Genomic DNA, 13,424 nt, shown 5'->3' with positions numbered 1-13,424 from the left:
TAGTAGTATTATAGCAACTTATTAAAAGTTTTGTCCCATTTTCTGAGCATCCTCATGGCCAATATGTTAACCATGAAGCAACCCGCATGCCATCCCGAGATCTTTAAAAGAGAACTTAGGGCATCATCCAAGGGGACTTTTGGCTACCATTTTTCACACATCAGATCTAGGGCTTCAAGGGAGTTGGAGAGGGTGAATTTTAGGAGCAAATCAAAGGGAGAAGAAGGTTACACTCACGGAATAAGATAAAGGAGCTTGCCGGCGTGGAGCCAGCGGATTCTCATCACTACCTTCTAGTCTACATCTTAATTGAGTTTGCTTTGAGCTTTGTCTTATATTTCTTGTTTTCTATGCTTTCTCCTTTGTTGATGATGAACTAGACTCCCAAGGTCATAGGGTATTCGGAGAACCTTGGGATGAACTTGCATGTATGGATGCTTTAGTTTACATTTATGGCATTTGTGTGATTTGTGGTTTAAGAACCTTGCGATCTTTGATATATTAGTATGCATGAGAACTCTGTGAATCAATTTCTATGTTGTACTAGATTGCATGACCGTTGCCCTAGTATTAGACACACTTGGCTTAGAAGGGATTCATGTATGAAAATGTTATCACCATTAGGTATTTCGAACCCCTCCAACCATTAGGGATGTACCTACTTAAGAACTGGCTTAAATTTGAGATATCCCAATACTTAATGCAATGATAGGAGGACATGGGAGAAAGCAATTTTGACCCAATACTTGTATGATATTAGGGGTTATTGCGTGACTATCGTGGTAACCTATTGTTGGATGTCTTGTGGCCCAATCACCATTTCCTTTGTAATTTTATCATCCCTCTAGCATTAGTAGTCCCGAGGGGATCCTAGCCCGGGGACCTCTCACTTTTATTGCTACTTGCTTCTTTAACATGCTTATGTGGTGAGCCTTAGTCCATGTGTTTATGGTTTACTCTTTTCTGTTTTTCTAACTTTGTTCTAAACCTATATTTGTTAGATTAGACAGTGCCATCTAGTGGGAAATAATAGCAGCTCTTGGGACTTCAGGGAATATGACCCTCTCGTCCATGCACGATAGGTATTACTTGACTATCCGTATACTTACGGATCCAATCAAGTTTTTGGCGCTGTTGCCGGGGATGTTCCAAGAATGCTACGAAAACCTCTAGCTCACTGCTCTTGTTGTTTATTTTTTCTTTTGTAAATATTTGTCTTTGTATGCTTCTTTCATCCTTTTTTGCATATTTATTTGTTTCCTTTTTGGTTTACAATTTTTTGTTAATTTATTGATTCTTGTTTTGTTTGTTTACACAGGGCCATGGACTTTGAAGAAAAATTATTGGCCACGGAAATCTATGCACTTTAGAAATGGATGGCCAAGGACTTTCAAAAAAACATGCTGGCTACAAAAATCTATAATCTTGAGAAATAGGATGGAAATCATAAACTATGTAATGAAAGCAATCCCAGACAATCCACAACAACTAAGACCTACACAACTCCAAGTCCCCTAATTTCAGGCTCAACAGCAGCAAGAGAGGAAATACACCCCTGAAGATGTTCTAGCAATGTTTATGATCAACACAGAGGCAAAGTTTGTAAGTGTGAACACCCGACTTGATGCGCTTGGTACAGTACTAAGGAGTGTTCAAACATAGATCCAAGCACTTGAGAACCAAGTCAGGCAACTTGCTAGGGCAAATTCTGAGCCTTCTTTGGGTAGCCCATTGAGCAATATTGAAAATAACCCAAGTGAAAACCTGACGACTGTCAATCTTGGGAGTGGCAACAAGTGGATGGCACAGTAAACCCAGACAATGAGGATGTCATCATGGCCATGGAAAAATGTGAAGAAGTGGAGGAACCTGAGTTGACCACAATTAAAGAAGCTACTTGCCTCAACATAGATAATTCCATCAATCTAAGCATTTTGGTCAAGTGCACTAGAAAAATTCCAGGAATTGTATTTAATGATGTGGATAAGAAGCTAAGATCATCCATCAACACACCAATACCAGGCTTGGATAATTCCCAACCAAAAAAATTTCCTTGGCGGCCCAAGCAAATTTTAATGGCACTTGAAGTTCATCACACTATGGTTGAGAATTTCATCACACTTGAAGTTCATCGCCAATTGATCCATCTTTGCAAAGCTTCACAAGTTCTCAACCAAACTTGTTCCCTATAAAACCCAAACAACACTTATGGGTAGTTTAAGGCAATTTGACAGTGGTTAAGAAGAAAATGCGGGTAGAAGGTTGAAACTATCCAAGGATCCACCCATTCCAAGGTTAAGTAATTCTCGACCGAACCTTTTTCTTTGGAGGTCCGAGCAACTTTGTCGGGTAATCAAAGCAATTTTAGTCAGGACCAAAGAAGAAGTGGGGAGGATGCTCAAATCATCTAAGGATCTGCCCAAGTTTAAATTGCACAATTCCTGGCCCAAGCTTTTTCCATGGAGGCCAAAAGGTAACTCATGCTTGGCGTTCAATTTGATACCATCCCGAAAGGTACGCTTTATTTTTCTTGGTAGTTCTTATGCCACTTCTAGCCGGGATGAACACACCATCTTCAAGCCTCCCTAAGGTAAGAAAGATTTACATTGAGCTAATGACGTTAAACAAGCGCTTCTTGGGAGGCAACCCAAGTTTTAAATTCATGTTCTTGTATTTTTCGTATTTTGGTTTCGTGATTGCCATGTTTGTGTGTATTTGTTTGTGTGTCTCTTATTTGGTGTTTGTTTGAATGATCCATGCATTTTCTTCATTTCTCAATTTTATCCATTGATTTGGGGTGTCATAAATGTGTTTTCTTGTATAATTCGGTGTTGTAGATGTTATACTTCGATTTTCATTGTGGTTGCAAGCATGGGTTGCCAAAAATGTTGTTTTTCCAGGCCTTGCAGGCATCCTTATGGCCACAAGGATACCCACAAGCCATCCAGAGACCTATTACAAGGAAGCTTACACCCATAAGCTTGCCCGCAAGGCTCGCGGATCACATTAAGTTATCTTTCCTCTTCACTATTTCCCTCGTAACTCTCTCATTTCTCCTCTGCTTCACCTCATTCTTTCACTATTTTTCTTCATTTTTCATCCTCTAAACTCCTCTATTACGACTTGCTACTTGGATCTAGTGGTTTATTCAAGGTTTCAGCATCTTCTTCACCAATCTTTTTCGATTCATGTTTTGAAGCCCTAACATGTGTTTCGATGCAAACTTGTTTTTTCTTCTTGATTTACTTGCTTATCTTGTTCCTAAGTTTGGGAAATTTTGTATGTATGTTTAATCATTGATTTATTTGCATTGTGAGACATTATTTGGGCTTCAAAAACAAGGGGAAACTCTTGTAAAATTTTGTTTTGTGCTACAGTAACTTTTGAATGAAACTCCTGTTGAATTTGTTTGACACTTGTAGCATCCTTGTAAACACCCTAAAACACTTACAATGGAGAGAATTGGACATAATGATTATGATTGCACAAAGGACTTTCTTGATTATGTCTTGGTTACTTGTTTAAGTTTTGTTAGTCGTTAGTTGTTTGTTTTTTTTTCCCTGTGTGATGGATGCCTTGAGGTGATGTTCCTTTCTACCTTGCAGGATGGAATTAGGGCATCGAGCACACTTTCTTTCTCCGTCATCTACCATGATCCTTGGTGGTCACCCTGATCTCATGAACTTCGAGACTCATGCTTTGAGACTCAAGGAAGTTCATAAAACCATCTTACTATGTTTTTATTGTTTATATTGTTGCATTCTATTGATTAGGCACATTGAGGGCAATGCGCATCTTTAAGTGGGGGCAGACTTTCATAAACTTTGAAAAGTTTTTAAAATTGCATGCTTAAATTACCTAATATAGCTATGATTCCACTGCTGAGGACTTCCTAGCTTGAAAGAATGATAAATGTGAGTTATATTTTATGTGCACTTGAATGTAGTTCTGTTTCTCACAATGACTTCTACCTTGTACACTCCAACCAACCCATCATAAAGATTTTGTCATTAAAATGTTAAATTCTATCTTCAATACTCTTTTAAGAGCTTTTGGTTCCTTCATTGTGCTCTCTAGCCTTAAGTGTAGTCTTATAGCATTGTTTATACCAGGGGACATGAGGTACAGTATTTCCATGTGAAAAAAGAAAGAAAAAATGAGTCTATGATAGTATTCCTCTGCTAGTGTAGCACGAATGCGTCTATGTCGACTATAATCAAGTACATTGTGTGACTCTTGTACCTAATTAGCATGTGCATCCTTCAGAAAGATTGTAAAATTTTTTAGTGCAGTCTACGTTAATCGGGCTCAAAAAGAAAAAGAAAAAAATGTGTCTACATTTATGATAAGTATCTAAATGTACATATTTTAGTACACATATTTTATACATCTTGCATGCATTTTATAGGAATTGATGCTCATTTTGTGCTTAATCAAGTATTATTTGCTTGTAGGTTGTAAAAGAGCAATTGAGAAGACGAGGATACAATTTGGGTGAGAAAAAGAAAAAAACCAGGTCTAGTAGTACTGTAGCATATTTCAATGTAGCTGGAGTACAATGGCAGGTGTACTACAGACAAATCACTGTAGCAGCACTATAGTACCTGGAGATGATCCATGACCCCGGGATTAACCCCGGTATACATTGACTTGGGAGTTATAAAGGCACATTTTGAGGACAAAGAAAAGGGACTTCTTCTTGGCTTTTTGGGCCGCTGCCGCCATACTTTCTTGAGGCCTTCTGGCCATCTTTCGGCGATGATCCTTATGGGAAACAAGCACATATCATCACCAAGTGAGAGAGGAGTAAAGGAGAAGGAGTTGGAGTGAAGATCTAAGCCACCATTACATCACCATTCAAAGCTTCATCCATTCATGGAGATCACGACCTAGAGGGGATTTTCATTACTTCTTTTACGTCTTTATCTTCCTTATATGTTGTATAAGTGTCCCTTATCATGAGGGATTAACTTATTGTAGTGTTTGGATTTGGATGAATCCTAGGGTCATCTTGTGTAAGAACTTGGGATGTTGTTATTCATTAAATTTGATGGTTGTTTGAGATTTAATCTTTCGTGCTTTGATGCTTAGAATTACATTTATGGAGAAATCCATAATTCTATTATGAGTTGTACGCGTAGATGTGACTTACTCACGCATACTAAATCTAGGAGAGATTGAAAGTGGATGCTTGTGCCGACATGCCTAGAGATCGGGTGTTGGTAGCCCTGTATTGCTTGGTTTAAGCCGAAGAAGAGTAGGTTTACTCCAATTAGAGATTTCCTTAAACTTAATGCGATCATAGGTATATTGATCCGGAAGATATTTTGATTGGCATTCATATGGGATTAGGGGTTAGTCACTGAGAGATTGGGGCTAATCTACTAACAAGGTCCATAGGTCTCAACTATCGTCAATGCATCTTTAAACCATCCTGGTTTGGGCCGTAATGACAACCCTAGGTGGATTCTTAATGACAACCCTAGGTGGATTCCTTGTCCAAACACTCCCTTCTCATGCTTGATACTCCCTTGTTTGTTTACATCCATGTGCTAGTTACCAGACCATAGGATTAGTATAAGTTAGTTTATTTGTTTTATATCCTCTTCACTTATATTAATTTGTAGGCTAGAAAGTAGATGAAAAGTGAGTAATAATACTTCCTTGGCCCCATGGAATACAACCCCTGTGTCACTCACAGGGTATTACTTGGCGTTCCCAAACACTTGTGGTGAAGCAATCAGTCTATATATATGTGTGAAAGTAATAAAGTATCTCTATTGATCTCCTGGAACCTACTGCATAGTCACTTGAGAGTTAGAGTTTTATCTAGGAACCAAAGGACTTTTAACTGAGTATTGAGGGTGTCTTTATCACGTTAATGTCATTTTCATTGTGTGTGGTGTGAATGGTCATCTTGGGGTAATCCAGGGTGTGGAGGCTAAGGTGCGAGTTAGCACTTTACTTGACTATTCATTGATCAACTCACCTTTTGATTTTTGCCCACTTGTGCGTGTGGAGTACTTTACTTTTGAGCTTGAGGTTGTGCATTTAGCTATTTATCTTCTTGCCCTTGTTCTTCATGTTTGTTTGCTTGGGGACAAGCAACACTTAGGTATGGGATATTTGATAAACATCTAAATGTATGTATTTTGTACGTATTTGTGCATATAGTTTTCATATATTATTGATAAACCAATGACCTCATTATGGTTTAATTGTTCAATTTCATGTTAGAGGCTTAAAAGAAGCCCAGGTCAGCTCAACGACGTGATTTCAGAAGAAATCAACACCGAAAACGGTGTTTTAGGGCCAGTACTGTGGCAACACTGTAGTAGCCTAAAACACGAAGACTTGGCAAAAATTCTAAGTCCGGGGATCCTTACGGGCAACCTTACGGCCGTGAAGACGACCACAAACAATTTAGAGAGCAACAATACCGTAACAGCTGTACTGTAGCAGTACTGTAGCAACGTATTAAAACTTTCGTCCATTTTCTGATCATCCTCACCGCCAGTATATTGATTGTGGAGTAGTCCGTAAGCCATCCCGAGATCATCTTTAAAAGAGGACTTGGGGCATCATACAAGGGGACTTTTGGCCACCATTCTTCACACATCATATCTAGCGTTTCAAGGGAGTTGGAGAGGGTTAATTTTAGGAGCAAATCAAAGGGAGAAGAAGGTTGCACTCAAGGAAGAAGATCAAGGAGCTTACCAGTGCTGATCTAACAGATTCTCATTACCACCTTCTAGTCTTCATCTTAATTGAGTTTTCTTTGAGCTTACCAGTGCTTTCTCCTTTGTTGATGATGAACTAGACTCCCAAGGTCATCGGGCATCCTGTGAACCTTGGGATGAACTTGCTTGTATTGATGCTTTAGTTTACATTTATGGCATTTGTGTGATTTGTGGTTTAAGACTTGTGATCTTTGATGTATTAGTATCCATGAGAACTCTGTGTATCAATTTCTAGGATATATTAAAAATACATATAATTATACAAAATCATGTATATCAATACGATCATCATGGCACATCAACGACAAATAATTAAACATAATAAAATGAAATAATTAAACCATCATTTCCAAAATACTAGCCATTAAATAATTATTTCAAAATAATAATAATTAAATAATTATTTTCAAAATAATAATAATTATCCAATAATTTAAATAATAGCCACTATCAACTCACCTGGTTTTCCTTGGGTTTCTTGCTAGACCTGGAACTCCCTCTCAAGACTGAACAACATCTAACAATATAACATAATAAAAATAAATATAAATATCACAATTAAACACAAAAAAAAATACAATAAACCAATATCTAACTCTCTAATTAGCCAACTCACTCCAATCAGTTAAAACCCGATCTTGCATAATTAAACCGGTCTCCAATTGCATTTAAATAAACCCAATTTAGGCTAGACCATTCTGAACCAAGCTCAAATTCACTGAATCAAACTCAATTTTACTGAACCAAACTCAATCTTGCCAACCAGCCTTGAACCAACTCCAATTCTTATACAAAATCTGTTGAACTAGCTTGGTTCAACCGAACCCAAATTTTCCTTGAATTTGTTCAGCCCAACATCCAAACCAAGCCCAAATCAGTCTTAACCCACTCAATTTAACCAAACAATTCAAGGCCAACCACACTCAACTTGATTAGATCAAACTTAGACCAAAATCAATCCAATTGAACCCAACCACTCCAATTTTCATCCAAACCCAACTCCAATCCATTTAATGAACTTAACTAAACCAAATCAAATTCTCTTCACTTTATTTGATCAAGCCCACTCAACTAAATTAAACCCAACTCAATCAATTCAATTCCAACTTGGTTTTATCCAATCAAATCAATTTGGCTAAACCCAACCAATTCCAATCCAACCATCATCATTAACATCTTAATCATCATAATCATCAACTTAATTAACCAAACTAAATCCTAATCTCGGTGCTACAGTAATGCTGAAGTAAAACCGAAAATCTCATCCTCCATTCAAGCTAGATTCATCATGAATACAAGGTTTTCTCAAAACAATTTCAAACACTCATCATCTACAATAATTAAACATGCTCTTCTACTCAAATCCATCATATTTCTTCATCAAATCTAACAAATATACATATATACATGCATACATGCATTCATTCATGAAAAATACATGAAGAAAAACTCTTACTAAGCAAGGTTATCTCTCCGACAAGCTTCCTCCGGCGATCTCCAATCCTCTACCTCAAATCTCCCATTTTTCTTCTCATTTCTTTTTTCTCTCTCTCTCTCTCGGGTACTGTGTAGCAAATGAAGCAGAAGAACAAGATGAACAAACCATCAAAATCTAGATTTTTCTAACTTATGTTTTCAGCTGAAATTCTCTTTTAGTCCCTAGAAATATGATTTCATATAAAACAGTCCCTAGAAAATTCACCAATGGTCCCTGAATTATGAAATAGTATTCACAAAAGGTCATTTCAAACTATCCAATGGTCCCTGAAGTATAACACAGTATTTCAAAAAGGTCCCTACCGCCTTACCTTTCAGTCCTAAGTTTTCAAAAACATTTCATATCAATCCTTTTTCTATTACTTTTTAACCCAAAATCTTTTAAAAACTTTTACATTTAGGTCCTTATTTTTCCACTTGGGGTTTCTCAACAAGATTGTAGAAAAGTCTTACTGCAACTGTAGTAATACCATGAATATATTTTTCCAACAGTTATCCACAAGTTCTAGGTATTACATATAGTCACTTAAAGGCTATAGTTTTATTTAGGAATTAAAGGGATCTTGACTGATTGTTGGGGTGCATTTAGCATTTCTAACCCAAGTTCTCATCGTGTGTGGGGTAAATGGACATCCTGGGGTAATCCAGGGTGTGGAGGATGAGGTTAGAAGTTTACATACACTCACAGGAGCACTATAGGTGAAACAAAACTATTTTTCTACTTAGTTACTTATAGAAAAACTCACTATCTTGATTTCTTTTCATTTGTGCTTGTAGAGTTCTTTATTTTTGAGCTTGAGGTCATACATTTAGCCATTTATCTTCTTTCCCCTATTCTTTGATAAGTGCTTGAGTAAACATATTTCTTTATATGTTTTACATGCATTGAGCATCATTTTTATCATGGTTTATGTCTCATAAATTGTATTTGGTGTTCCTTTGTGCAAATAGGGTTGTGAAGGCCTTGAGAGAAGAAAAAAAGCAAGATAGGTCATGAGGCACGTTTTGGGAGTCCTTTGTGCAACATAAGGGTAAAGATACAAATTGAGTTCATACATATGAGGGCGTGTGCCAACTTCTAAGAGAATTCAAGTTAGACTGTGAGTTGGAAGGGCACAAAGGTAGCCACATTCCCATGTCCCGACTTGTGTAAAGACTTCAAGAGCCTTCTTAATGTTGATTAGACGACAAGAAGCCTCATAACCTACCATGCGGACATGTGTGCGTCCATATGGCCTCAAGAGAAAAAGAGTTTATGAGCCTTGTTCATGTCAAGGACTGTAGCAAAATGCTATAATAATACTGTAGCAAAAACACTGTTCATATGACGGGGTGAAAATTTCACCCGGTTATGTGGGCAATTTTCAGCTAACACCAGCGAGTGGAGACCAACATGGTTGTGTGTGTGGAGGCATGTGACAGTCTGATTTTAGGTTATAAATAGCCGATTTGCCCTATTCTTTGGATATCATTTGTGCGGTTCTTGGTATGAGAGGTGGATAGGGTTTGCAGAGGAGGTCTTCGCGGCTTAAGAGGAGTTTCTTTAGCAACTTTGATCGATTCTCCTCTGTTATAGCATCAAGTAAGCCATCGACAACCCTAGTAACAAACGCCCTTTTTGCGTATGTACCGCAAGTACACGGGTTTGTCGAAATAATAATACCCCGGTGAGTGGGTAGTTCAATCTATAGGGAATAGTGATTAGAAACAAAAAGATTCCTATTTAACTAGAATGTACATGAATCAATAATGATGCGAATATGATAAGTGCTTGTGCGATATGAATGCGAAGCGTTCATTCCTTATGTTGAGCATTACTTTTCTCAGGTTTTTACATTAATATGTGTGTTTTTATGTTACTTTTATGCATGTAGGGTTGTGAGGCCGAGTATGAAGGAAATAGGCCAATGTGGATCATAATACACCTATTTTGGAGGAAATCTTGCTAAGTCTCAAACGCGAAGACATAGGTCAGGTGTGAGATGCTAGAGTGTGTACCAACCTCCTCGTATTCGAGTGAGCACATTCATTTGGAGGGGCACAAAGGCAGTCACACTCGAGTATTCTGACTTATGCATATAAGAACAAGAGATCCACCAACATGTACATCATTGAAGAAGCAAGTGATTCACGACGTAAAAGTGTGCCCGTTTGCGTTACCCCAATGAAAGTATGGAATTGGGAAGTCATTCAGGCCGAAGACGTAGCGAGCAACTGCGAAACACTACTGACAGAAATCTTGTAGCAGACTGCTCATGCACGGCCGAGAAATCGGAGAAGCAGAGAATCCACACGGGCGTGTGGAAATTATCCACGCCCGTGTGGAAATTCCCGAGGGCGTGTGACATCATACTACGCCCGTGTAGTCGCCCGATTCGACCATATTTAAAAGCCGATTTCAGCTCGATTTTCGAGTATTCTTTTCTCCATCTTTTCCCCAACTTGCGAGAGGGCTTGGCTAGGGGTTTTCGAGGGTATTGGCCAAGGTTTTGGAGAGGTTCTATGGCTCCGACATCGTGATTCCATTAGGAAGAAGGTTGGTAGGGGTGCTTTGATCGAGGCGTATCCTATACCGGACGAAGGAATCCTTGGACGACGAGTATAGGACTTTCCACAAGACCATTGACACGACCATCGAGGGGGTTTCTTTATGGATTTATTAATTTTACATTCGATTTCTTTGATTGTACTTAGCTCCATGGAGATCTAAACCCCTAGTGGGTACTTGGGTGATTGTGAACCCTAGGATGTATTCGTTTCATTGAGCTTCTTTATTATGCTTTCAATAAATTGATGTTTATTGTGAGTTCCAACCTTGAATGCTTGATTGTATAAACATTTCCCCTAGAGTGACACTAGGGTTGAGAGTTCTTGTTGGTAACCTTGTGAGTGAGTGACACACCACGAGCGTTAGACAAAGCTAGGTTGGAGAGGGTTGAGAGGGTGAGTCGAGAGGTACAGGAGCGTCCCCTTTCCCCTCCGGCGTGATAGATTCTACCTCCGTTCATCGAGTTCTTTGCGGCCATAATAGAGTGAGTGATCTAAGGGATGAACCTCCGCTGGGGCCTAGTTGCGCGTGCAATGGAGTGAAGCGTTGAGAGGATCTTAGTATCTAGGGCTTAATTGTGGCTAGGGACCTTCCGCCTGTACCAAAGGGTTAGGTCTACTTTTAGGAAGAGATTTATCACTTGGAATCCCTAGAGCTCATTGCAACTCAATGCGAGTGCGAGGTGTTGAGATTGTTCGATTTCTTCTCCGGGACATGTGTAGAGTTAGGTATAGTTGACCTTAGATTTGGGACTATGTATGTAAGGATTTCCACGACTCACCATTGCATTGATTAGGAAGCATAATAGAGAGTTCTTGCACTTGAAGCGATAATCCTACGTGAAACATCATCCGAGTACCCTATCTTTATCGATTGCCTTGCCTCCTCCTTACTTTTGCTCTCTTACTTGTTGCTTTTAATTTCTGAGAATTGAATCATTACCACACTTATCATTGTTGATACTCCACATAGCTAAGAATCAAATTAAGTGTCTTTACTCCCTACTCCCTGTGGATTCGACCCCGCTCATCCGGGATTATTACTTCGACAAACCCCTGCACTTGCGGGATATACGCAAGGGGACCTTGTCAGAATAAGAATCAATGCTAATAGAATAAGAAAAGAAGAAGGAAGCGCAAATAAAAGATAGGAGAGGCAATCGACGATAAATGGGGCACCCGGACATTGCTCACCCTAGGACTATTGTTTCAAGTGCAATACCAATCATTATGTTCTCTAACTAATGTTTAATGAGTCATGGAGATCCTTAAACACACGGTCCCAAAACTTAGGGTCAGCCATGACTAACCATAAACTATGCCCAGTGGAGAAATCTCTCAATCTCGATGCCTCACACTGTGCTAGGTTGCTTTAGGCTCTAGGGATTCCAAGTGATAAACCTTATTTCCTAAAATAGATCTAACCCTTTGGTCCAGGTGAAAGACCCCTAGTCACAATTAAGCCCCAGATACCAAGGATTACTTCAACGCTTCACTCTCTTTCTTACGCAACTAAGCCCCAGCAGAGTTTGTCTCTTAGCATTTCACTCTATTATGACCGCAAAGAACTCTTGGAATGTGGAGGTAGGATAAATCACGCCGGAAGGGAAAGGGGACACTCGGCTACCTCTCGACTCACCCTCTCAACCCTCCCCAATCTAGTATTATCTAACACTCATGGTGTGTCGCTCATCCACATGGATTACCAAAATGGATTCTCAACCCTAGTGTCACTCTAAGGGGAAATCAACTCAATAAGTATTTAAGATTAGAACACAATTAAAACATCAATTAAAGGAAGCATAATAGAAGGTCAAAGAAACAACATCATTTTAGGGTTTACAAGTCCAAGTACTAACTAGGGGTTTAGCTCTCCATAGAGAAAAATACAATCAATAATGAAATCAAAAGTAAAAATATGCAATCAATTAATAAAACCCCCTTGTTATGCTTGTCGATGGTCTTGTGGAGTGGTCGCGTCTTCTCCAATGGTCCCCTCGTCAAGCCTAGGGCACACTTCGCCGGATCAGTGCCGACAAAAGCTCCCCCAATAACTCTCTTCCGAAGGAAATGCGATGTCGAAGGCAGTAAACCCCTCTAAAACCTAGCCAAAGTCTCTCCAAACCCCAGCCGCGGATGTCTCCCAAAGTTGAGAAAAGATAGAAAAAAGATGGAAAAAAAGATATTGAAATCGGGCTAAAATCGCCACTTAAATAGGCTAGAATCGAGCATCCACACGGGCGTGTGAAATTCCACACATCCGTGTAAATCTCTAGGAAATCGATTTTTTGTGTCCTGTTAACAGTAACTGCTACAGGAAATTGATACATTGATTTGCTATATTAACCTGTTACAGTACTCTACCAAAATACTCAAGAATCCACACTTTTTATCGACGCAACATAAAAGGGCACACATCTACACTGTAGATTGTGTTGCATCTTCAAATAGAAGCACATTCGACAACAATCTTGCTAGCTTTGCACAAGTCAGTGCACATGAGTGTGACTACCTTTGTGGCCCTCCCATTTGCATATTTCCTTGAACACCATATAGGTTGGCACACACTCACATGTCTTTGAGAACAACTTGTGTCTTCACGTTTGTTCACTCCAAGATTTCATCAACTAAGTGCACTCG

Source organism: Dioscorea cayenensis, chromosome 19 (assembly GCF_009730915.1).
Source record: "Dioscorea cayenensis subsp. rotundata cultivar TDr96_F1 chromosome 19, TDr96_F1_v2_PseudoChromosome.rev07_lg8_w22 25.fasta, whole genome shotgun sequence".
NCBI classification, from domain to species: Eukaryota; Viridiplantae; Streptophyta; class Magnoliopsida; order Dioscoreales; family Dioscoreaceae; genus Dioscorea; species Dioscorea cayenensis.
The sequence above is the reverse complement of the archived record's forward strand: the minus strand, read 5'-3'. Positions refer to the sequence as shown.